At 48.2% G+C, this 26,843-nt stretch overlaps 1 protein-coding gene across 3 annotated transcripts in view; it reads left to right on the forward strand.

The window, feature by feature from the left end:
* Positions 1 to 594: 594 nt before the first annotated feature.
* Positions 595 to 26,843, forward strand: part of TRAF5 (TNF receptor associated factor 5) — a 199,353-nt gene continuing 173,104 nt past the window's right edge. The window contains exon 1 of one of the 3 annotated variants that reach the window (XM_078649729.1): positions 595 to 1,115. The gene's annotated coding sequence lies outside the window, so the exon portion shown is untranslated. Of the gene's footprint in view, positions 1,121 to 26,843 lie in introns of all 3 variants that reach the window. The other 2 variants (XM_078649732.1, XM_078649733.1) reach the window with 2 other exon arrangements.

The following is a 26,843-nucleotide window of genomic DNA, read 5'->3' on the forward strand; positions in this document are numbered from 1 at the left end:
ATTGTTCTTCAAGTTGGCAGGTATGCTTCTTGGCTCTTTGTCACTCTTGCAGGTTTATTCTGCCCTTGCCTAGGCTTCTCTTTCTTCCCACCTTTCTGCTTTTCTCTCTGTAGTGTCCTGCTGGACACGTTCTAGTGTTCAGCCTTGTGCTGTACCCACTCTGAACACCCACCCATCACAGACATCACCAGTCAGGTGACCCTGCTAATAAAAGGGGCCGGGCGCACGTGCCCTGGGCCAGTTCCCAGTACCCTACTGCTGTGTCAATGTGGTTATTCATCCAGCATGTGGGCGTAGTGGCCCAAGACACCACACTATCTTGCTGAAAGTCAGATGGAAAATAAGCGGCCGTTCTCAAAAATGAAATCTAGTGCCTACCACCTGCAACCGCCGGCTCAAATTAAGCACTTCATTAGAAAGAGTTTTGAATTGTTTTGAGCTTGGTTCGCTTTTATTTCATTTTCATTGACTGTGGGCGGGTGAACAGACCAGACCTTCTACTGTCCCACCCCGGCCTTGCTACAATTCACAACACATTCCTCGGGAAACCACCTACCGCGCTCGCTGCGAGGCTCCGAGACAGTTGTGAGGAAACTGAAAGAGAGTAAAGCCGAGGCGAGAGGGCGGTGGGGAAGAGGTGGGTAGGCTTCGGAAACTCGCGACTCCCACGCAGATGACGTGCGCTGTGCACGAGGACGACACCCCAATGTAGGCTGCGCGTGGAAATTCCTGCCGAGCCTTCGGCGCTCCGGTCGGTGGGAAGTGATGGCACAGCTGACCCGTCCGGTCGGTGCACGAGTCCCAAGAGGGAGGGGCAGAATCGGAGCCAACGTCAGTGCACACAAACTTCTCCCACCCGCGCTTCCGAGTCCGCAGTGTCTACGCAGTGTTTCCACGCGCACCTTGAGGTCGCCCTCAGGCAGTGTCACGAGGGCACAGCTGGAGTGGCGCGAGCCCTGCACCCCGGATGGTTCTGGGAAGAAGCCGACAGAACAGCCCGGGACTGAGGTCACTGTACTCGGTTCCTCCACCTGTGTCCTCCTGACAGAACGACGAGGTGGACGAAGAGCCAGAGGTCGCTCAAAGGAGGCTCGTTTTCAAAGGGAGGTGTCAAAGTAAGGTAGTTTATTTCTTGGATCCTTTACACGCATCACCGAATACGTCGCTTGCTCATTTCCTTCCTCAGTCACAGATAACATCATATACATACGCATGCTTATTACCTTCCTCTGTCAAAGATAACCATAATATAAATTCCCAGGTATTTAAATGACCCACCACGCGTGTACAGGCTTAGGGAGTCAGAGGCAACATCGATACTTATTTGTCCAAGGTCACACGATTTATTAAATGAGGAAAACTGGACTCTGATCCTTGATCTTGAATGCCTGGCTGTGTTCTGGCAGGCTTGGTTCTTTCAGTTTGTGATCTTATCTTATGATGTCACTCGCTGTTTTCGTGGGGGTGAGTTTACATTGTTCACCGTCCGGATAGTAATCAGCCTACCCTCCTGTGATTAACTGCTTGATAATTTGGGTTTACAAGCCTGTGTTGATTCTTTTTTGTTTTTTGGGATTTTCCTTAGTTTATAGTTGTGGTCCGGGACGGATTGGTACCAACAATAGGCCTGGGCAGCCCCAAAAGAGGAGCCCACATTTGAGGAGCGCGACCTTTCACAAAACATTGCTTGGTTAGCATCAGGAGGCTCATTTTTTGTTGAATTTGTGGTACATTAAGCATTTTTAAGCTTGAAGAGTCAGCAGCATTGGTGAGGACTGGAAACACTCTAGGTGTAAAAATTGAATACTTATTCCAGTCTCAACGCCTTGTACACGGTTGCCACAATCCTGCTCTCAATTAAGTTGGTCCTCAACTCTGAATATAACATCAATCAGAAATCTAAGACAAATCCTAGGGGCAAAAGGGGTTATGTCAGGATCCCTGGGAAAAGAACCAACAATGACAGGTGGAAGAGAAAAAGCGTCTCTGAAATTCCTCCTCTTGATTCACTACATATGGGTTCCATAGAATAAAACCTGTTATTTTCAGTAGCGCTCGCCCTTGTTCCGGCCCCCATTTTAATAATACTAGTAATTAATATTAACCTATTATTCATTAGTATATTAAAACATTTGCTGTGGCCTGAGGCAGCAAATCATGTCTGGCAAAGGCTCATAGAGGCACCTGCAACAATCATTAGCGAGACTGACCTGGACTAGCAAAGTCCTAGCCTTGGCCCCTGGATCCTGTCAGGCCTCAATACCTTCCCGTTAGTAGCATGCTGTAGTGTCACTGGTACAGGTAGACCTGGGAGCTTTTGTGGTAATCCCTCCAGTGCCCGGGGCTACCCATCAGTCATGCTGTCACCTCATCCTCTCCCATCGCATCACAGGGGAGAGAGGTTGGCAAGAGCCTCACTCACCACATCCTATCTTACAACAAGACGAGGTGAGAATGCAAGAAATTGATAGCTGAAGCCTAAGCATCACTGTGCAGACTCCAACTTTGTGCTTCAGTTCTCGAGGCCGGAAGAAGCTGTGTACCTGTCTTGAGAGTCTATCAATACCATTATCTGAAGAACATGGTACACAAAGGGGTGGTGATGGACGGAGCATCTGAACCAATCAAACACTCACACCCAGTCAACAGATCTGGGTTTAATCCATCACCGTTCTTTAGCCCACTCTGCCACCCCAGTTCAGACATGGCCATATGCAAATCAGTCTGACCCTGTGCCTCATGGGAACAGTCCTGCCCAAACTGCCAAGCCATGCCTTCCCTGGACCGGAAACAAGCTTCCGAGGACCGGTTTCTGGCATTTCAGCGGTCTTCAGCCCGGCTTGCTTGAATCCAGTGGCAAAGTGAGCAAGGGACTCACGTCTGAGCATACCCTGCCAACTTATGGCGAACAAAGTGGTACAAAAGGGGGTAGTGAAGGACGGAGCATCTGAACCAATCAAACACTCACACCCAGTCAACAGATCTGGGTTTAATCCATCACCGTTCTTTAGCCCACTCTGCCACCCCAGTTCAGACATGGCCATATGCAAATCAGTCTGACCCTGTGCCTCATGGGAACAGTCCAGCCCGAACTGCCATTTTCATTTATTGACTTTGTTCAATCCCTGTATGTAAGGGACAGGCATCATTTATTTTCTTATTTGATTTCTATTAAAGCGCTGTGTGTACCAGTGTAGGGTGATATAGCAATTTGCATCACACTCACATAATGTGCTCTGAAAATGAATCATACAAGTGTGTAAATCAATTCATAGGAAATGGTACATAAGACAATGAGGGTTACAAGGTGTAAAAGTAGCGGTATACACCTGTTACAACACATTTTTTACTCCGCACTACCATTACAACGCGACTTTTACTCCGCATACCATTACAACGCATTGCGCTGGGGGGCGCTCTAGGATAGGGAATAAGTATAATTTACTATCCAACACCTTCCCTAGGGTCCACGGGGACTGGAGTTAGAATAGTAAATTATACTTACCACTATCCAGCACCTCTAAGCGCTATGCGTTGTAACGGTATGCGGTGTAAAAGTCGCGTTGTAACGGTCTGCGGAGTAAAAGTATGCGTTGTAACGTCATACATCCAAAAGTAGCATATCTTCTATATTGGTTGGTATAATATGTTAAGAGTGCCTGGTCTGGTGAAAGACAGACACAAATTAAAACATCACGCAGTGGTTGGGGTTGTCTGGACTAATGAGACTTTATTACTACTTAAAGAACCCTTTTTAGCAATATCAAAATAAAGATTTATTAAAAATGAAATAAGTTACTATGCTTTGCAGTTTGCATGCAGCTCCTTAATGCTGGTTCATTGCGCAGTGTGCTGCAGTGGAAGGATTATAACCAGGGGCACTGAAATTATGCGATTCATCAGCCACTGCTTTTCTGTGTAATTATGGATGTGCCACATTTGCCACTTAATTCTTCATCTACTGTATAATATGCTGATTTTAAGGAAATTATTGGTTTCTAGCTTAGTCAGTTTTAAAAGTTACAAAACACTTGGCGACACGTGTTCTTGCACATTGAAAGGCCCTTCTCAAATGTTGACTGGTTATCTTTCAGTTGGTATTGCTTATTTGATTGTTAAACTAATACTAATGAGGTGAAGCTTTTTCCAAGACAGGGATGACAATGTTATGAGGTGGCAAAATAAGGAAACAATACCATCCAAAAAATTGCATATTTTGTCTTTTCTTGCCCCAAAATGTAGTCAACTGCCACATAACGTGGTCCTCCCTACCACATAGTTCCAATGGCCGTGATTATAACTTATAAGCTCCAAGTAACAAAAGGGCATCTAAGCAGTAACTCATTGACCTTTCTACATAAAATACAAATCTTTGATCTGCAAGCTTCACGTTGTGTTTGCAGCAGGTAAATAAACCCTCTCTGCTAACTTTTGATAAATGAAACCTGACTAAACTAAACATGGATCTCTCCAGCAAGTACATGCTACAACTACACCCCAAAAACTGGGCATGTGCTCGGTAGATTACCTGATGAAATTTGAACTGGCCAGGTCGATGTGAAAATGGGCATAACATCTGACCTGGTCTGGCCTTCCAGCGAGGCCTTTCATCCTTTGTGAATTCCCCTACGCCCTCCCACTATGGCCTTAATATGAAGTCCTAGTGGAGGAGGGGTCAGATGAAAGGTAAATGACATTGCTTCACTTCTGAGCTGGGCTGGCCCCATGGGGGCTGTGGTGAGAACTGACAACTAGGTGAGAATGTCCCAAAGGCCACAACAACTCCAGGCCTCTTCATACACTGTGGGCAGTTGACAGAGGTGCAAAAAAAGCAGCCCCCTGCTGGCACTAGGCACCGGCCCATGCCTGATTGCCTGCATTGGCAATCCGACCTTGGTTGTGGTCACACGATTTTTTCATATCGCCCCACTGTAGTGTGAGGTTACTGGTTAAGGTTGTTTGCCCATGATGTCTTGTGGCATCAATGCTAATGTCCCCCAACTGAATGACCAAGTTCCTTTATCACTTAGCGCTGTGCTTGGTAGCTAGACAACCCTGAGTCTCTAGTTTTCCAACCAGATATAGATTCTAAATACTTGTATAGGTTCCAAGTGCAATAATTTAAATTAAGATGGAAACCTATGGCCAAAGTTATCCAATGGAAGATGTTTAGGAATAGTACCCAGGAAGTCTGTGGTGAAACAGATCTAAGCTAATGATCCTTGTGAAAGGATCACCTACAACACACAGTAGCTCAAGTCACAGTTCTATAAAGATACATTTCAAAAGGTAAGAGTTCATGGAGCTGCAGTTCAAAGGTAAGTAAGTGTGTGCGCGTGTGTGTGTGTATATATATATATATATATATATATAACTATATAGAGAGCTTTATTTACTTTACGGTCTGTATCCAGGCACTGTCCATGGGCACGGGGAGATTAAGTGATTTGTCCAGAATCACAGGCTTTTGCGCCGATGCTGAGGATCGAACCTGGACCAGAAGCTGGAGGGCACAATTCCAGGCACCTAGGGCACACGGAGGGTCAGCGAAGGAAGCCAGGGCTACTGGTGTTCTGTGAGCTCCCAGCACACTTCTGAATGCTACAACAAACATCCACTCTACCCTGGTAATCTTTAGACTGCCTCCTATTGAATATGAGATGGATCTCCAGTGAAACACCAGCAAGACATACGTGATCTCATACTTAAAAAACAGAGCCGGCCTTTGCGAATAGAGTACCTTGGGAGTGGGCGGAGAGAAATTTGGTGTCCTTGCTGATGGTAGTGAATTAAATGATACAGCAGGGGGGTCCCTTTTGTGTTCACTGGTCATTATCTGGATGAGCAGGGACTGGCCCCTGAGTACAAACATCCCCGGACCTCCCCCAGCAGACCTAAATCACCGATAGCTTAGTTGCCTCAGGCAGATTATGGTTTTGTTGATGTGTGTCAGTAGGGGTCAGAGGGTTAAGGAAAGTCAAGGAAGGGAGCTAAAAGGGTGTTAAAATCATCACCTGCCATTTGATAATGATGGACTAAAACCACTCTAAACTGGCAAATCAGACAGAAACGAAGAGGCAGGGACAAGGATAAGGCTGGAGCAAGATGATAAGGGCGCTGCTTTTTGCATTACCTTAATGGACCCAGCTCCATGCGCTCCTCAGAATATTAGCGCCCTGGGCCCAGTTCGCCCATGCTAAAGGTTGGCCCTGTTAAAAACAACCTGAAATATGCTATCTTATAGATTCCTGGTTTACGTTGGATAGTGGAGGAACCATCTCAAATCTCAAGGCTAAAGCCATATTGGACGTCCTTGGGGCAACTGGAAGGTTAGCCAAACAGACCAGTGTAGATGGTGGAAGGTACCCGTAATTAGAGTCAAATTGTTATGTTATGTTGATTTGTATAAGGCACTAATCTCCTGCAGTTGTCACCAAGCTAGAGGGTATATTGTTTCACTTTTCTAAACCCTCGTTAACAAGAAAGTGGTAGTTGACAGCTTAGAATTTTGAGGCAGTGAGTATTGTATAGCAGGTTTTGGCAACAAACTATGTAAGTCTAGGGTGGCGGGCCCTATTTGTACTCTTGTTCAATAGATTGTCGTACCCACACTCTGTATAACGTACCCTCATTCATCGTGTTGTTTCCTACCCTCTGCTTGACTTGTAAAGCGCTCTGATACTCGCGAGAGTCTTGTTCTCGCTATATAAAACATAAAAATAACTAAATAAATAAATAAGTTTTAATTCCTGGAGCCAATCACTGCAGCCATTGACTCTCAGATGACGAGGCTGCAGTGTAGTTAGCAATGCATGGTAAAACAATATGGTCCCAAAGTGGACTCCCTTGCATGTCGGTGTTTATCCCTTCCCTTTGCAGCATGAGACGTAAAAAGGCGATACACTGTCACTCAAGATGACTGACTCCAATCCCCGAATAGCTGCCCTGTGGGCGGATCGAAAATGTCAATGGTACTCCCAGCAAAGTGAGGGGCAGAAGGGGGCTTGCTCATTGTCAAAACTTCAATTATGCTGTGCTGTAGCCAGTAGCTGAAGTGGCCTGATCCAAAGCCATTCTTTGTGTTCATTTTGGTCTAATTACATGAGATCAACCAACAATTAACGCTGTTATGCCAGACCTAGAAATGCAAAGTGTCTGTTAGGATAAAGGTCCTTCTGCTACGCTGTGACCTGTCTTATCTTGCTGTTTTTTTTCTCCTAGGTTTACCCATAATGTTACTGCTAGTGACTAAAAATCCATGAGGCCAGAGATAGGCCAGCTCTTATTTTGTTTCCCAGCAGAGTTGCAGACTCTGCTAGTTCTGGGGAAGCAGTAACAAAAATGTTGCACACATAGTCACATTGTATACCATCACCCAGTCTTTGGAGTGACTGTCTGCTGATGGAATCTTCAGTCAATATTTGGGGTAAAACCCTCTTTGCCGTTACCCTGTTGGTAGAGGTTTGCAGACCCCCATGTGCAAAATCAGGACCTTTCCTCTGTTAAAAATCCATAAGGAGCTTAGGCATATTCAGTTTGTGGTGTGAGACTCGTGTCCCTTTAGGTGCTTGTTTAGTGGATCTTTAATAGCTCAGGATGAATGAAAGCATTCTCTTAGGAAGGCCTCCATCTACACTGGATCCTTAAGACATGTACGAACATGGATCCTAACATTAAATCCCTTACGAGTGACTGTTAATTGTACATACTTACCATGACAGTTGAAGATTCAAAAGAACTGGAAAAACGGATTCAATCCTACAGGCATCAAAATCTCCTGAAATACTAGAAGCCTAACCATACATCATTAAGCGATGAGAAGATGCAATTTTGTGTCCACCAGTAAGCAATATGTACAGATGGCTCAGTGAGGACGATCCAACAAATTAGTTTGGGAAGCAAACAAGTTTGCCTCTTTTGTGTTTTTAAACTTAGGGGTATATTTATAAGAATTTCCGCTAAGCAGATTTTGCGTTAGTTAGCAGCAATTTTCTTAACGCTGTTTATCACCGAAAACTACCACCCTGTTATCGACGTATATACAACACATCGCTACATGACAATAGTATCAGCTAGCCGTGGTGAAAACTGCTGCTAACACTAGTATCAAGGCGATAAAAAATTTGACATTAGCAAGAAAAAAGTGACGAAAGGCCAATTCATGGCAAACAAATTCACACTAGTCAGCCCAGCGTCACTTTTCAGCTGCTAGAGGCAAAAATAGCCTATAAATACACCTCTAATGAAAAAGATAAAATAAAAAAAATGGAAGGCAGAATGGAGCAGCTAGGGTCAAGTCGAACACTGGTCAATAACCCCCCCCCCCCCAGCACCCCAACAGCCAAGATGACCAGCCAGAGTCCCAGGGGAAGAGGAAACGCAGAACCAGGGCCTCATTTAGGAAAAGTGGAGCACCGCTGGGGAAAACCAGTGATGCAGCACTTTTCATAGCGCCATCCTTGCAAACCATGGCAGCCGATGCCTAGAAACGCGGATAGTGTCTTGGGCCCAGAGGCCTCACTGGGCCTGCGTCTGAGACCCAGAGTGGGAGGCGGTGGGGCAGTGGAGTCACTGCTGCCTGACGGTGGTTGAATTGAGACACGTTGCTGACCTGTGTAAGAAGTCTGCCTGGCGCACATTGGAGCTGTGATCGGTAGAGGTGCTCCTGCGTACCAACGTAGGGAGGTCTGCATTGCGTAAGAGACGCTACCACTACACCGGGGCGCACGGAGGAGACTGCCAATGTTGGGCCTCGTCTCTCTGCATCACAGGGAGGAGGATGTGGCGATGCCCGGATGCTGTGGAAGGTGTGGCCCCTGAGCTGCGCTTAACTTGTGTAGCAAGAGCACTGCAACTTCACACCTAAGGGGGCCCTGTTGCATCACTGCATCAGGAGGTTCCCCAGTGGAGTTGGCGATGACTGCTGTACCCAGGCTTGTGTAATCCCGCCTGGCTGAGGCTCCTGCTGGCTTAATCACAGATTTGGAGAGAGCGCGGTAGATTGAGCCCCGGTGTTGATGTCCAGGTGAGAAAGAGGTACAACACGGAGCGGAGGAGGCCCGGGGGTCAAGTCGGGCCCAGGCCTAGCGCCAGTGGGTGGCGCACACCATGCCCTGAGCAATCCCTCCACTGCGTCTGATCAACATCACCGAGGGCACCACACAAGACTGGTGGGGGACTCCACTAACTGGCTCTAGTTGCTGATATCGGCCATTGGTGGTGTTGGGTGCAAGGGTCATGGGGTTCGGTTCAGGTCCAGGCCCTTGGGTGTACCGCTTGATCTGCCGTCACCCACTGGGGCACTGGGGAACACGGCATCTGGTTGCCACTGTTAGATCGGAGGAGGCAACTGGGTGGTGCTGCCTTTCCTCGCCCCCTGGTAATGAGCTCTTGGGTGTACGGGGGATTTCCATTATTGCCGCCCAAACGAACATTTCTGGCTAGCATACACCTAACTGGAGGAGAGGGGCCTGCTGCCCACACTGCACTGCACTGCATGTCATACATAGTGCTTGGGTGTCTGGCGCAACGATGGCCCGCCTGCAGATTGGTGCCTCGTCGACATTTGGCCAATCCTCCATGTCGGTGAACCTAGCGGTTGGGGATTGATGGCCGCCAGGGAAGGTGACAGCCAAGCCTGGACTCCAAACTAGACTCTGTGCTCGTAGCAGCTGCGTCCCTCAAACAAACGGGCCCTTTCTTTGAAATCACAGTTGATTTCACCCTGGAACATGCAGATCATCATAAGCTGACTTACAAGGTACACAACATTGAGCAAGAACTGGCCAAAGTCCCTCCGAGTACTCTGAGTGCAGCAATGGAGGTGTAGCAGCTAATGGTACATGTGAAGTCACTGGAAAGAACAGTGGAGGATGCGGAGCGCCGCTCCCAGCGTAACAACCTGAGGGTGTTGGATCTGCCTGAGGGAGCAGAAGGGGCTGAAGCAGTGGCATATAATGTGACATAGTTGCGTGTCCTACTGCCAGCAGGTGCACTCTCCATAATCCTTGTTGTGGAGCAGGCCCATCAAGTGCTGGCAAGCCACACGCTGCCGGGGCCAGGTCCCAGAGGCCACCCTCCTACAGGGATTGTGACACTGTCCTGAGGGAGGTACGCAAGCTGGGGGAGATGAAAGTGGATAGCTCCACAGTTATTTTCTTCCTTGACTACCTCCTGGGGGTGCTGAGGCAGAGGGGCTCATCTCTAGTGGTTAAGCGATGCCTCAGAGAGTTGGGCATCAAATACTCCCTCCTCTATCCGTAAAGTCTGCGAATGATCTCAGATGTTGACACGCTAATCAGTGACGCCGCTGAACAGTGCTGGACCAAGAGAGGCGGAAGGAGCTGCATGCAATGCAGACGATACGCTATCGCACTTAGAGACTTTACTGTCACTTGGCCATCTGGTGCAGAGACTGTGCATCCCCCAGAGGTGTCTCCTCAGATGGCAGATAACCATAACCTAATTTAATGTTGACTGGTTGTGCGTCTCTCCTTCTTCCACCGTTAAAGACAGCTCCAGAGAGTCTCTGGCTTTCGGCGGTCCCTGGTCTCCAGCTTCCTGTTGCTGAAGTTCCGGTCAACCGAGGTCAGCACTTAGAGGGGATCAGGTCCAGTCATCACCCAAAGGGAACAGAGCAGTTGTCTAGGCGAACGATGTATGTCAGGGGTGGTGGTGGTAGTCTCCTTGGTGCTCCTAGCTGCATTTGCATGAGGTCCATGGTGTTATTGACCTCGCCAAGGATGAATTGTGGGAGTTCTTCGATTATCCAAGGGCCTCATTTATGAGGCTCTAGGGGCACTCTTGTAATGCTGTGACATCACATGTTTGACAATCCGGTTGCCCAATGTGCCACAGCGTGTTCACAAGGCCACGCAAAGCCATTTTACATGGCTTTTCATGGACTTGTGAATATGTACCCCTTTTATGCATTAAACAGTGTGAAAGGGGCGTTCCATGCAGTGGCGACCAGCATGGCTTGCATATGGCGGAGTCGGGGTGGATGAGGGAGATCGCGGGATGGGCTGCGGGGGGGGTCCCAATTGCAGGAGGGTGCACATAATAAAATAATATATATATATAACTTAGCTTGCCGCTGGGTTCCGGGTCTCTGCTCCTGCTCTTCTCGAGGAACAGGAAGCACAGCCAGGCCCCACTGACCAATCACAACACTGCAATGTAGCGTTGTGATTGGTTTTGAGCGTCCTGGGTTGATGCTCAACCAGGGAATTGTGGCCTGGGCATGTTTATTTTTTTTTTTTTTTATTTTCAAAAAAACTTTATTTTTATACGTGCTCATATACACAGCAGTGTGCCTACAACCATATCAGGCCGGCAGCGATACACATTCAGCAATAAGGTAGTAGCATCGTCAATAGAAAACACAGTGTACCTGCGTGGACGCACACAACACCACAATAATAGATAAATAGTCCATCCGCGACAGAGCGCATATCAGGCCGATACATAAGTACTTGGCTATCATGGGAACAAAGAACCGTGGACTAGTATAAGCACAGGTAAGGTCGGTCCTGCAGCTGGAAGGAGGATCAAGGGAGCACTCTAGTACAGAGCGCCTCCGCGCCCCCTCACACCAGTGGCAACACTAGCATCATACGTAGCTGTCAGCAGAGTATCAGAGCAGGTCATTACTTCAGTTTATCATACCTTTTCAGTACAGCCCTGCAGTTCAGCCACGTCTACATAGGCCCACAGTTCCGCCGAACACAAGCCTGGCAACAGCCTTCACATCCAGCAGCTCAATGTCATTAGGGCCACCCAGAATCCCATCCTCTCCACCCTTTCCTGGCGTAAAGCACATGTGCCTAATCCGAGCCTGCCATGGGGGGTATGTCCTCAACCTCATCAATCCCAGTATCTTCCGTCCCCTGTGTCGCAGTTTGCATAAGGTACGCCTGCAGTGGGCCCCATATATCAGCTGGCCTAGACGCCAGAGGCAGTAGTTCTGAGAATATCCCATATTGCTCCTGACAGTATAACATATCTTGCAGCCAGTCTTTGAATTTGGGGGCTCGGCCTCTCCCCCACCTACAGGCCAGTCGTCTCTTTGCTAATAACAGCGCTACATTAGTGTATTTCCGAACAGACCTCGCTATCTGTGCAGTGTAACCCAGCAAGAACAACAGCGGATCCAGGGCCAATGTAGTCCCTATCATGAGGGAGACGGCCTAGCAGACCTGTGTCCAATACTCCGTCACTTGTGGGCATTCCCATGCCAAATGGAGGAAATCCGCCCCTCCCTGACCACATCGCTTGCACCTATCCGAGTCAGCTAGTTTGAACCTGACCTTTCTAACTGGTGTGTAATACAACCTATGGAGGAACTTGTAATGTATGATTTTAAAGCGACAGCTAGACATCACCGTGCCCGATAGGTCGCAACAATACTCCCATTGATCCTCTGAAATCTCCCTGCCAAGATCCTGCGAACAGTGTGCTTTAGCTGTACTCTCCACAGTTGGCAGCTCCCTCCGAAGGCATTTATATATGTTGGAGACTAGGTGCGCACCATCCGCGCTGTTCATCACAACCGTTAGCGGGGCAATACTGGGGGGTTCCCGAGGGTAGTCAGGCAGCAAGGCCTTTAAGCCTTCCCGCAGCCGTATAAAGTAGAACACCTCCAAGTGAGTAGGTGCATGTTCCCCAAAGAACCTTTCTCGAGAACGAAATACACCATCGTGGAATAGATTGCCCCACGTCTGAATATGTAACCGGCGACACATGGTACGGAAGCCCAATTCTCGGAAGAGCGCCATCTGCGGATGATATGACAGTGGCATCCGGGCCGTGTACAATAGCGAGGCTTGCAATCGTCTCCCTATCCATGCATCCATGGTACACGTCACCGTGTTAGCCTGCATGTCCAGCACCGATATAGGGGCATGAACCACACCCTCCAACGGTAGTGGGTGAGCGATCCAGTCTTCCGCCGCAACCTGCAGCATGAAAGCGATGGGTTTCATCCAATAATACAGGTAGTGCGCCTGTGCGCTCAAATAATAAACTTCAAAATCAGGGATGTCAAAGCCCCCTACATTGTAAGGTTGTGTCATAACTGCCCATCGAAGGCGCGCCTGCCTGCCTCCCCATACAAGTCGGATAACTTCAGACCGCAAGGTTTTGAAGAAGAAGGCACCCGGGTAATAGGGTACGTTGAGAAACAGATACAAAAAACGAGGCAAGACCACCATTTTGATGAGGGAAACTCGAGCCGCCATGGACAAGGGTAATTTAATCCATCGAGCCACCGAGTCTACCAGTTTGGTTATGGCCGTGCCATAGTTCAATCGTAGCGTGTCCCCCTTGTCTCTCGAGACTTGTATCCCCAGGTAGCGCAAATCCGAAGAGCACCACTCCAAGGGATAGTCTAGTGGGAACTCTGAGACAGCAGGTGTTAGTGGGAACAGCTGGGATTTACCCCAGTTAATTGAGACTCCAGACAGGCCACCAAAGGAGACAAACTCCCGCAGTAACGCGTTCAAATTGGTCCGGGGCTCCTTGACATAAAGCGTGACATCGTCAGCATATAACAAAATAGAGAGTTGTCGCTGAAAGCAATTAAAGGCGCTATCCTTGTGTAGCTGTTGGATGCGGCAGGCCAGCGGTTCTATCGCTATAGCGAAGAGCAAGGGGGAAAGAGGGCACCCCTGGCGAGTACCCCTTGTTATCTCAAAGGTATCTGTCAAGCGCCCATTCGCAAGCACTCTCGCTTTTGGAGCCGTGTACAGCAAGCGTATCCAGTCCACAAAGACTGGGGGGAAACCCATCTTCTGCAATACCGTAAACAGATATCCCCACTCCACAGAGTCGAAAGCTTTCGACGCATCTAGCAATACGGCAGCGAGCGGTATCTCAGGGCTTACGGTTTGGATTAGGGAGAAGACAGTACGGAGGTTGTGTGAGGTAGATCTCGTGGGGACAAATCCTGATTGATCAGGCAATATGAGAGTGGTCATGAGCAATGAGAGTCTAGTGGCTAGTATCTTGGCAAGGATCTTGGCATCACAATTCAATAGCGATAGGGGACGATATGAGTCACACTGCGTGGCATCCTTACCCGGCTTAAGCAGAGACGTGATTACAACCTCTCTCATGGACCTCGGCAGCACACCCCCCTCCAAGGCATCTTCAAACACCTCTCGCAGTACCGGTGCCATGATATCCACATAACATTTATAAAATTCCGCGGGAAGCCCATCCAGACCAGGGGCTTTCCCGTTGCCCAAGGACATTATGGCGTCACGTACCTCATCCAATTCAAGTGGCTCCCCCAAGAATTGTCTATGGGTGTCGCTTATTCAGCACAGCGCAATATCCCCCAGAAAGCCCTCCAGGTCAAAGCCTCCAGTTGCCTGTGATGTATAGAGTTGTCTGTAATGTGCCTGGAGAGTTGTCAGTATGCCATCTGAGTCCTTGCATACCTTACCATCAGCTGCTGTTAACTCTAATATAGTGTTAACGCCACGCGCCATTCGAACTGTCATTGACAGTGCCCTACCCGGTCTTCCACCCTCATTGTATGTTCGAGCCTTCCAGTATTTACCTCTGAAATGTACCTCTCTTTGCGCTTCTGCCTCGTATTCCGACAATTTAGACCTAAACTCCTGCTGTACAGGCCCTACGTCTCCCTGCACCATGCTTCTTTCCAGCACCCGTAAGTCCTCCTCAACCTGCTGAGAGTGCGCTGTTTGTCCCTCAAAACCCCTGAGCTCTTAGCAATGCACCACCCCCTCACTGTGACCTTAAAGGCTTCCCAAACTGTTTCCACACTATCCACAGTGTCTTTGTTACGGGGAAAAAAGTCAGCTATATCCTCCCTAAGTTCCTCCCGGAAGACTGCATCCACTAGGATGTTAGGTTGCAGTCGCCAGGGCAGTCGTGGTTTATTATACCCAGGCAGATCTATAGTCAGCAAGACCGGGCAGTGATCGGAATGTGTTCTGGGCAGGTGTTGTGCATCAAGTATATGTGGTGCTAGACTTCGTGACACAAAGATATAATCAATTCTAGCCCATGTGCCTGTGTATGATGTGTAGTGTGTACCATCCAGTAAGTCCGGATGAATATGTCTCCAGCCGTCGACTAACCCATCCTCCTCCACCATACCCCTGAGGACATCCCGCGCTCTGGGATGGTATGTCGTGCTCCCATCCGCTCTATCCATCTCCGGGACTAAGGCAACATTGAAGTCTCCACCCCAAACAAGATGAGTCGATCCAACATCTATCACAACTCCCCAGAGCACAGCAAAAAAATCCGGATCATCAACATTAGGTGCATAACAGTTGGCAATGGTAATCGTTTCCCCACCCAACCTCCCCCACAACACCACATATCTTCCCTCCTTGTCTATTCGCTGGCCTTGCAATGTAAAGGGGAGGGCACGATGTAAAAGGATAGCCGTACCCCTGGCATAAGAGGAATAGTTCGAGAAAGCCCGCACCCCCGCCCATCCGCTACCGAAAGCGGACGTGGTGTGCGGGGGGATATGAGTTTCCTGTAGCATAACCACTTGTACTTTATGTCTATCCCAATATGCCATCAGCTGCCTACATTTACGTGCATCTTTGAGTCCCGCACATTCCACGACAGAAAAGTACATTTGTTAACATCCCCTGCGCCCACCGACATTATCATTGACTGGTCTTACGATCATTCTATGCATCAGCAATTCCAGCATCACGTCTCAGTCCTACAATCATTGTCCGACAATCCTGTGTATCGCTTGACCTGCATGCAGGCCTCCCTTAACGTGATACCATGCAGAAGGGTATAGCTCAGCGTCATCCCAGGTAGGTCAGAAGAATTCACTACTTGCTTGTGTACATCGCACTCAACCAACTCATACAACTCCCAGTCACACTCCCATTCCCTCCCACCCTCCCACTGAAGCATCCCCAACTTGCCAGTTCCTCCAACCACCCCATCCCGCCCCGTTGCCCTAAAAAAACTAGGGTGGAAACATACCCTATCCCAATACGAACTGTGTGGGTAATACCCGCCAGGCAGCATTCCAGGTGGCAACACAATCGCCCCCTCTCACCACCAGCTCCACTCGATGGAGCCCACCCAGCCAGTGTGAGAGAGGGGGGTACCTAGCGAACCGGATCTATATCAGCCTCCCCGGGGCCGGAACATCCCATCCCATCGTAACTTAAGGAGGAAGGGGGGTGAACACATAGAATTACAGTTGCAGTATTGTCCATAGATCAGTACTCACATACAGGACTTATTTCGGCAAGAAAGTCTCATTGTCCGTGATATCACTGCTCATCATCTTCCATACCTTCTTGTCGTTGGCTAGGATCGTTGTCTTCATCCCCCCTTGGTTGTGCTGCACGTTTATAATGCTTGATGAATTCTTCCACCTGTTGCGGTTTTGTGAAAAATCTCTGTCGCCCTTGACATGTGACCCGCAGGCGAGCTGGGTATAGCAACGCGTAATCCACTTGAAGATTGCGAAGTTTGGCTTTTACATCCAGGAATTTGCGACGTTCCTCCTGCACCATGGGCGTGAAATCAGGATAGATGGTGAAGTTGTTGCCGTCAAAGGAAAGCGTTTTGGAGTTCCGAGCCGCACGCAAGGCAGTATCCCGATCCCTATAGTTCAGCAAGCGGGCAATTATAGGTCTTGGAGTCGTGCCCGGTTTGGGTACTGGTCCCAAGGATCTATGCGCTCTCTCCACTATAAACTGGGGCGAAAAAGCTTCCGGGCCAACCTCTGCCAGCAGGAGTTTCTCCACGTATTCCTCCATTCTTCCCACATTTGTGGACTCCGGAACACCCCCTATGCGTATGTTATTACGCCGAATTCTCGCCTCCAAATCCTCATTTTTGGCCGCTATAGTGCGTAGCAGGTTATCCATCCTAGTGAGTTGCGTCGTGTGTTGTGTTGAAGTATCCTCCACGTCCGAGACCCGCTGTTCCGCTTCCTTCAGCCTCCCCTCGTGGACATCTAATTTGTGGACAACGGCATCCATCCGAGATGACATCCTGTCTACCTTGTCCGCGATGGTTGCAAACCCTTGGCGCATTTCTCGGAGGATTTCCTGGAGATCCGAGGAAGTGGACGCCTGACCATCAGTGGAGCCGCTAGCACCCGTCTGTTGTTGTTGCTCCAGGCTTGTTCGAGTTGTTTTTTTGGCTTCATCAAACGTGATTTTCGGCTGTCTCGCGTCCGGCCACCCCACCTTCGTCACCGGTCAGGGCAATGGGTCACGATCTGCGGTGCCTCAGGTGTCAACGTATCCCCCGCAATCCCAGTTATGCAAGTTAGGCAGAGCGCAATGTCCACACTGTCAAGCAGCAAGGCCCAGGGACCGAAATCAGTGTAGTCCACGTGTGGGTGGCTATGGCAATCCTCAGTATCGTTTCCCGGCCGCAGAGAGCTCTATGATCATATGTCCGACGGTATCCCAGGTCGCCACGCACCGAGAGCACTCGCTTTCAATAGTGCACCCGAAGAGAGCACCAGAGGGGGACAGCAAAGCCCCGCGTCCTGCGCAAGCCAGTCTGCAGCACCAGTATCGTGTGAAAGACAGCTAATCCAAACTGGTCACACACGGGCAGCTGTATGCATCCCAGTACAGGGGGCTAAGCCAGCAGTCAGTAGACCCCACCACCACACAGTAACGGCACCAGGCTGCACGTATCCCAGGCCAGTGCAGCGAAGGATATCCGTGGGCAGTGCTGCCCAGTGCTTTCCTAGCACTCAATCACGTGGTCCAGGCCACAGTGCTGCCCGCTGCGTATAGTATAATCAGTGCACCATTCAGCCCTCATCAAATGGCATGCGGCGGAATATACGTGCATTCAACGGAATATCGAGTGTCCAGCTCTGTTTCCCAATAATATGTACAGTACAGGTCACTGTCAGGTGTCTTCTGCATCCAGCAGACGCTGCGCCCAATCTCCGCCAAGGGAGCCCCCTAGCCAGCCGCACAGCACACCGCAGCCCCCGCCGCCGTACGGGACAGCGCGATGTAGAGCGCGTCTAGCCTCGCTCCTCCACTCGTCGCAGCCTAGACGTGTAATTGGTCCCCAGATCTCACCGCACTTAGACTCGGTCCCGCTCCGGTGGCAGCCGCGGCAGGCAGCAAGCACCCCCCAGGGCGCCGTCAGCGATTAGTGCGATCTCTAGCAGCAATCCGGTACCTCAGGTGAGTAGAGCACAGAAGAAACAGTTCTCGTAGGGGTCGTTCCTGTAGCAGTCGTCGTTGCGCGTATCTCTTCTGAGCCTGAAGTTCAGAGGCCGTGCCCGCCAGCCGTCTCCACCCGGCCGGCAAAACTTTCGCGCCACTTGAGGCCCAGCCGCAGATGCCAACTCCTCGGTCTCGCGTCGTCCACCAGGCCGTCCAGCCGCGCCGCCTCCTCTGACAGTCAACACCGCTGGAAACAGGCGAGCTCCTCCCGTCCGGTGGCAACGAGTAATGGCCTCCAAACTTGAACCGGAGCCGTCGGGGGGTCCCCTGAGCTGATGGGAGCGATTTCAGCCCTCTTGGTAGCCGATTAAAGGATAAATACAGGATTTATAGCGCTAGGTCGTGGGAGCCTCACACGAAGGCGTCCATTCACCAGTGCGCCACCTAGCGCCCCAATTGTGGCCTGGGCATGTTCTCCATGCAGGCTGTAATGCAGCCTGCATGGAGAACGGTTAAAGTGTGCATGACTGGTTTGGGTGACCCGAGAGGGGCCCATTAAACAGTCAATGCGCCCTTAGGAGTGGGCAAACCACTCCACCCCTGCCTTTCACTGAAAGCAGAGCAGCCCCGCCCGCCCGCAAAGCAGCACAAAAATAAAATAAAATGATAATAACTTTCAGCTATTATAAATTTATGCTTTTACTTCTCGCATTGCTTGAAAGCAGTGTGGCGACGCTCATCTGCCATAGCGTAGGAGCTGCCATTGGTTCAATAGGTGTTACTGTGGGCATTCCCACGCCAAACCAATGGAATCTGAAGCATTCTAGGTTTACGAGAAACTGTAAACCTTCGGAATGCGCCAGAATGTAATACCACCTCAAGAGTGACGTTTGGGAGGCGCTACCAGGATAAATGTTTTCATTTCTCCTCTTTTTTCCACTTTTTCTATGTGTGCAGCAACACAGAGAAAGAGGAAATACCTTTGATGAATAGGTTTCGTGCAGGTAGGTGTCCCTTCCTGCACAACATCAAGCAACTCTGCAACACAGTCACCCTTGCTCCATGGTTCAAGGGTGCCTGGGTTGATGCATGTCAGCCATTGTGCGTCAAGGTAGGGGAACAATATAGGGAGGCTTATTCATGAGCCCCTTCTAACAGTTTAACGTCGCTGGTGCGTCATTTTTTTGACGTACTTGCAGCGTGAACTTTGCACCATGTTGAGCCGTATTAACAAAGTGATGCATCTTGGCATATGCGTGACCTTGTAAAGCCCTGTGCCACATTATACCTGTGTCAGGTATGATGTATGCAGTGTGTGCAGTTCCACGCAACAAAGCCTTTTAGGAGTGGCGCAGTGCAATATATCAGTTTACACTGCGACAATTCTAGGACGTCACAGCGTCAAAACTTTCCGCCCGCTTCATGGCAGGCGTAAGGGTGACGCAGTGCCATAGGTATAGACCTTCCCCATGCATTGCTGAAGTTGCATCATGCTTGCGACATAACTGCTGGAATGCGCAACTTTAGTGCAGACAGTTATGTCAGGATTCCAGACGTATCTGTCACTGATTGCAACATGAAGTAAATATGGTAAATATGGTTCATCCATGGTGTCGATAGAACGGCGCAGTGAAAAGTGTTGCAACACAGTTTTGTTGTAGCTATGCAATACTTTTCATGAATGAGGCCCAGGAATACGCTCTATCTTATTGATAGGGCGCATTCCTAACCATTTGTTTTGGTGCGTGGCAGTGCAGCAATATTCCGTGCAGCACTGTCCAGCACCCAAACATCTTATATGTGGACCCAAGTGTTTGCACCAATTTTAAGACCAGGTATTTTTTTATCTTAAAAAAATGCCTATAATTGGACTTAGCTGCAGATTTTTGGGTTTGGCAACATAGAGGGAATTCCTTGTAAATATCGCCTGGTGTGTTTAGTGGAAGTTTTTCATGGGAACTCCTATCATACATCTCATTTTCTGTAAGTTCCACTAATGGAAGTAGCGATCTTAAAAATTCCAGTTTACACTGGAAAATTGCTGCTAACTGGAGTTAGCAGCAACTTGTAAATAAAACGATAAAAAAATCTGCCGTAACGTAAAAAAATTGATGCTACGGCAGCATTAAGTTCTTGTAAATATGCCCCTTAGTGTTTTGAAAATGCCAGCTACTGTTAGAGGTCCTTCATGACTTGTGTGGCCCTTGTCTTCTGAGATTTGGAGGCTTCTTTAGTCAATAAATCAATCAGTAATCTTATAAAGCGTGACTACTCACCTGTGAGGGTTTCAAGGCGCTAAGGGTGGGGGGACAGGGGGTGGATTTGCGGTTCAAGTTGAAAAGCCAGGCCTTGAGGTCCTTCCTGAATTGCAGCAGCAATGATGATTGCCTGAGGTGCAGCGGCAGGGAGTTCAAGGTCTTCGCAGCGAGGTAGGAAAAGGATCTTCCTCCAGCCACGGTCTTGCGGTTCCGTAGGGTGGTGGCCCGGGCCAGTTGGGTGGAGCAGAGATGTCTGGTTGCAGTGTAGAAGGGGAGATGGTGGTTGAGGTATGCAAGTCCGGTGTTGTGGTTGGCTTTCTAATCATGCTAGAGGAGCATGAAGGTAATTCTTTTGTTGACAGGTAGCCAGTGTAGGTCTCGCAGGTGGCTGGTGATGTGGTTGCGGCGTGGGATATTCAGGATGAGTCTGGCGGAGGCGTTCTGGACATTCTGAAGTTTCTTTTGGAGTTTCTGGGTGGTGCTGGCTTAGAGTGTTTTGCTGAAGTCGAGTCTGCTGCGGATGAGGGCATGGGTGACCATTTTCCTGGATTCGATGGGGATCCACTTGAAGATCTTACCAAGCAGATGGAGTGTGTGGTAGCAGGATGACAAAACAGCATTGCTTTGGTTGTTTATGGAAAGCAAGGAGTTTAGGATGATGCAGAGGTTTCGTGCGTGGTCCATGACTTCTTCCTACGTGCTGTTCTGCACATCTGATTGCATTTCTGTCTTTAGCGGCCACACTTCAGAAATGTTTGATTCTTTCTTTACCTCATTATTAAGGTAAGCAAACAATAAAGCAACACCTTTTACGCTCTTACTTTTGCACCTGTTAAACTCTCTCGTCTGGGTTTCTTAATGGCTGCAATCACCCATTTACTGTTCTGGCAACCAGCAAAACCTGGAGAGAGTATCTTGACACCAGCTTCTTGTGCTTTTTGGAGATCTCGGGGACATCAAAGTTCTCCCCCGAGGGACTAACACCATCAACTTGACATCTGGAGAGCAGTGCCCTCTCAAGTGCCCACCTCTGCTACTGAATCCCAACGTGTAGCGTGGTGTGAGCGTGGAACTAAGAGTTGTGTCTGGAACCTGGATTGTCAAGTGAGGAATCCAGAAATCTTGCCTCCATCTAGGACGTGTGGTTCCTGGACTGAAGGGACCCCAACACCGATTAGCGTCTAGTTGGTGGTGAGCAGATTCGCCGGTTGCGGGACCCCACATGGGCTGTTTCGTCGATCTTGCCACATCTCTCTCATGTTACACGCCGACTGCATACTTATTGAGTGCAGTGTCCAATTCACAAGTTGCGTCCCTCGGAGGTGGGGGTGTAACTGGAGTAGTGCCAAATTCTACCTCATGTATCTTTGCTGAACTTGCGCTTGTGTGTGTGACCAGACTGGTTTGGTGCAGCCTGTATCATCGCGCACCAGACATGGTGCCTCATTTCCAGGGAGGTACGGAATTGCAACTCTTCGCTGTGTCTGACCAGAATTGCCTGGTGGAATCGATCTCAGCGTGCACCTGACATTGTGCCTCCTTTCCCGGGAGGTGCAAAATGTGCAACTCATTGTAATTGAAATCTGAAGTGCCTGGTGAGACTCATAGCAACGCGCACCAGGTGTTGTGTCCGAAATGCCTGGGCATGACCCGGATCATCGTGTACCGATCGGGGCACCTCATCCTATTGAGAGTCTCCCCTGTGTTACTCCCCATTCATCGGTTATTCCCCTCTTGACCCTCATCGTGGCGGACAATCAAAAAGACATAAAGACCTGCTCTATAAGGCACCTCTCTTTAGGTCAAACAATTTGGAAACGAGGTAGGGATTCATAAAATGTAATCACCATATACGCCTCTCTTTTCCATAACGAAGTAGTAACCAACCGTTCTTTTGCCTTCAATTTAAAATAAAAACCGTTTTGACAGATAGCAGTCACCCCGTTTTTTTCTAATCACCGTACAAGAAGGTTCGTGAAAGGTGCATAAAATGATAAACATCACAATCACAACAAAAGCCAGTGATAGCGCGCGCGAGGTCACCCAACCAATAATTTCGCCGTTTCCGGCTTCGGGCCCATATATTTCAATTCACAATATACATTGACCGGGTGACTTCACGGGCTGCTACCAATTTGTGTGAATTCCCTACTGTTATTACTCAGCGTACCCGACTTACCATCCACCGACACGGGTACCTATGACCTCAACGAATCAGGGAGCTAGTTGTAAAGGAAAGGCAGCAAAATACAAACTCAAAATGACATTCAATACTGTTGTAAATGACCACGGACAACTGGAAGTTTTAAAATCTTTATCTAAAGTTCGTTCTCTGTAAGCATAAGATTCACAAGAATGAGGCAATCAATAATCAGGATAACGAAAAGTACATAACTATAGAGAAATAAAGTCAGGGTAATCATGGAAATGCTAATATGAGATGCAACAGGAAACGCTATGTATTAGGGCAATAGTTCTTTAGACAGTTTAAGTAAGGCCGTTCTAGACCATATCAGAAAATGACAAACTGCAATGCAAAATATGATTTCTAAAAGGTAGGGTAACATGGGAACACGTTATGAAAATATGCAAATGACTTTACGTTTCAATAGTTGCGGTAAAAGCATGGAAAAATCAACATATGCAAAGGTGTCTCTTTATTGAAGCAAAAGACAGAAAAATAGAAAGGTGCAAGTTTAAAGAGTTTAGAGCGATATTTACCTAGACGGGTGTGGAAACCAAACCCTGGCCACGGGTCAGTTAGGAACAGGAAACCCTCAAGGAAGGATACCCCTCAATGGACAGCAGGTGCAGAATGGACACCCAGGACAGGACAGGAAACCCTCAGATTAGGAATCAGGACAGGACTTCAGGACAGGACAGGAAACCCTCAGGACAGGACCGCACCCGCAGTTTGGAAGCAACGCCTGCGCTCCACCCTCTCTGCAGCTATCGATCAAGACCCCGATTGGGTCAGCGAACTCCCAGCAAAGTGCTTCGCCAGCACTTTAAGGTTCAGTAGAACCTTAGTCTATGGTCAATTTCGGACAGAGTGCTCCGCAGCTCTCTGTATCTTCAGTCACCTATTGAGTACGATGGGTCAGTGACAGGTCAGCTAAACCAGACAAGTCGGACAATTTCCCTAGGTGAACCCAGGGTAGATATACAGTTTGGGGACGGTGTACCACCCCCCAATGTTGCAAAGTGTCAGAATCCCTCAATTTGGATTGGTCCTAAGGTAGGATTTGGGTAACACACCAATCAGAACACACTATTTGGAGGCCTTATTTACATCTCAGGGCACCGCCTAGCAAGATTGGGGTTCCCATGAGAAAATTGCGCAGAATACAGGGAAAGAATACATTTTAGCAACATAATAGAACAATATCGTGATGCTGCGGGGCGAAGGTGCTGCTTCCCAGGGTGGCTTCTGGTATCAACCTTCTTTGGCAGCAATTCAATGCCAAGATGGCTCTTGGCGAGTCTGCGCACAAGTACCCTCCAAGATGGCTTTCCTCTCAGTCAGACCCCCATTCCCCGCGGTACATGAAAAGTAAGCGAGAACAAATTAATACATAGAAATAACATTATGAAAACACATCACAGGTTTTGTACTTTCAACTTATCACTAAGAAATATACTTATGCAGTCTAAATGTTAGCTACATATATACGAGCACAAGAGCAGTGGCACTAGCAGTACCACGTTACTGGCAAAGCTATGCATTACGCATGCGCAACTATCTCCCTCCAAAACCTGCAAACACATCAGGACACGTGAGTGTGACTGACGCATGCGCAGACACTTATTTCAAAGCAGCGGCCATTTTAAAGACTCGAATTAAATCGTTTAGTAAAACACATAGGCAAGCTTCGTGGACCTCGTTTAAACATAAAATAAACGTTAGTAAGACGTACAACTTATTACGTTATTACACATGAACGAGGTTCATGACAAAAGCAAGTCGCAAATGCGAAGCTTTGCTTCATCAATCCCCTCTTTGATGATATTTACTATCATCACAAAAATAAATGGAACCAGATGCCAACTTCTCACACTTTATACAGCTCTATCTCTTCCAACAATCTGTTCAACTTTTCTTTCTCATTTTTGGTAGGGTGAGAATTCTTCACCCTTTTGTATATCTGATTATTTATCTCCTCCAATTCAAGCTCATCCACACTTCGTTTCACCCCTCTCGCATTCACTTGGTGCTTTCTGGTGTGCTTACGGCATTTGCAACAGACAAATATGAAGAATAGGATGAGACCTAGAATTCCAATTGGCATCAGTACCTTGAACAATAAGCTTTTACCTACGCTAGCAAGCCAATGACCTACATTTGAGAGACCATCTACCAGTCTCTTCCAGTCACTGTCAACCTCGAGTGGTTTGAGTTCCCTTTCCAAATTAGTAATGTTTTTCACGTATCTTTTGAGCTGTACACTTTTGTCCGGAATATAAGTGCAACAATGTTGCGCCTTCAACATCCGGCAGACTCCGCCCTCTTTCGCTAATAAGGTGTCAAGAGCAAGTCTGTTCTGTAAAACCATTGATCTGATCGCAACCATTTCGGTATTGACCAGCAGAAATCCATGAGCTGTGTCAGTAGACAACACATCCACTATAGTGGACAATTTGCAAATTCTGTGAGTGTTCAGAACCACTCCCACTCCAGGTATCAGTGCACTGAAAATACTACCCATTATTTCACCTACACTTTCTCTTTTACTACGCACTAAGCCATTAGTATTTTCACTGCTTCCAGCAACTCCATTCACATGGTATATTTTCGGGAAGACAATGCCAAAATAGCAGCTTCAATACCAGTGATCCGGCAATTTGAAATAAGCCTTGTCCCCGCAAATATAATAAATTCCAGGAAACACAGGCTCTGACCCATTTTTGAAACCCCAACCTCCAATTACCTTGTAATTATGTTCGCATTCACTGGAACCAATGAAAATGTTATTATAATAGCTAGTCTTCTCGCGGTGAAGACATAGCTTGCCTTTCTTTTCAAAATCCAGCAACAGAGCAGGACCCGCCCCACCAGTTGAGGTGCCTTCCATGTTCTCTGCTCATCTTGGTCTTTTCTGTCTTTCGTCATCTGCCTTTCTTTGTATTTTAATTCTCCTTTTCTCTGCCATGTTCAGGAACATCTTTTCCTGCTCACGCAAAGAACAAGTCAAGTTATCTCTGTGTGCGTCACCTATGTCGATATTACCTATAGTCAGAAAGTATTCGCCCATATAGCGAGTAACGTCACTTTTGGTATGTACAGGATTCAAGTTCCCACGTATAGGAAGTTCAGAAAAGATCACGTCATTGTTAGAGTAATAGTATTGTAACGGTCCTCTTTTGTAAAATAAACTAGCTAAAATGCTACAGGAGATTCCATATGTCAGCGGCAGGTGATGGTATGTCACGCCTTCAGCTACAGAGGTAGGTAGCTTCATGCAGACATAGCAATCTTCAATTTCCATAGTCTCTACATAGTGTATTAACAAGTTTGCGAAAACATTTAAGTGTGTCTTGTTCTTAACTCCGTGATAATGTAGTCCTCCCTCATCTGATGCTTCTAAGTCTTGTTTTGTTTGTCTCAGTGCTCTCTCATGTCTTGCTACACTCTGTGTTGTCAGCTCCTCACTGTCAGTATTTACAATTTCAGTAGGGACAATATTAGTATTTTTGCTCACTGCAAAGGGAATGAACACTGTTAGTCCTATCCAAACTAATATCAGGACAACTATACTACATACACATACCTTGCAGCAAGTTTTGCCTTTCTTTTCCTCTCTAGTCCACTTCCTACCTTCCCAAAGTCTCTCACTTGTTCGAATGGGGTCTTCAGTGAGATCAATCAATGGTATCCACTCCTCTGGCCATATGCTCGGCAGCTCGTCTTCAGCTACTTCTGGCTCAGCTTCTTGGACCCCTTCAGCAGGCTGGGCTCTTGGTAGTTCGTTATCAACTATTCTTGGGCCAACGTCTGCTGATTCTGCAGCTCGACTGGTACTGGGCTGTATGTCGCCAGCTACTTCTGGTCTGGCTCCTGCAGAGTCCTCTGCTGGACGCCCTTCTTCTTCAGGCTCTTCGTCTGGTAATACCTTCTGGGTGTGGCTGGCGTGTATCCAGTGTGGAACCCCTGCACACTTTACTGCTGTGGTTGTTACCAGGATCACCTGACGCTTCTCTCCCCACCTGGGCTCCAGGCAGCTCTTCCGAGTATGCTTCTTTATCTTGACCCAGTCCCCCGGGACCAGTTTGTGGAGAGGAGTCGTTGGATTGAGGATGGCGTCTTCTCCGATCTGGCGAGAGATAGAACGCACTTGGTCACCCAATCTCTTGCAGTATTCAAGCACCAAATCATCAGTAATACTCAACAGTTTGCTTCCTGGCACCCATGCTTGTCTCATCACTC

This window comes from Lissotriton helveticus, chromosome 6 (genome assembly GCF_964261635.1).
Source record: "Lissotriton helveticus chromosome 6, aLisHel1.1, whole genome shotgun sequence".
Lineage (NCBI taxonomy): Eukaryota > Metazoa > Chordata > Amphibia > Caudata > Salamandridae > Lissotriton > Lissotriton helveticus.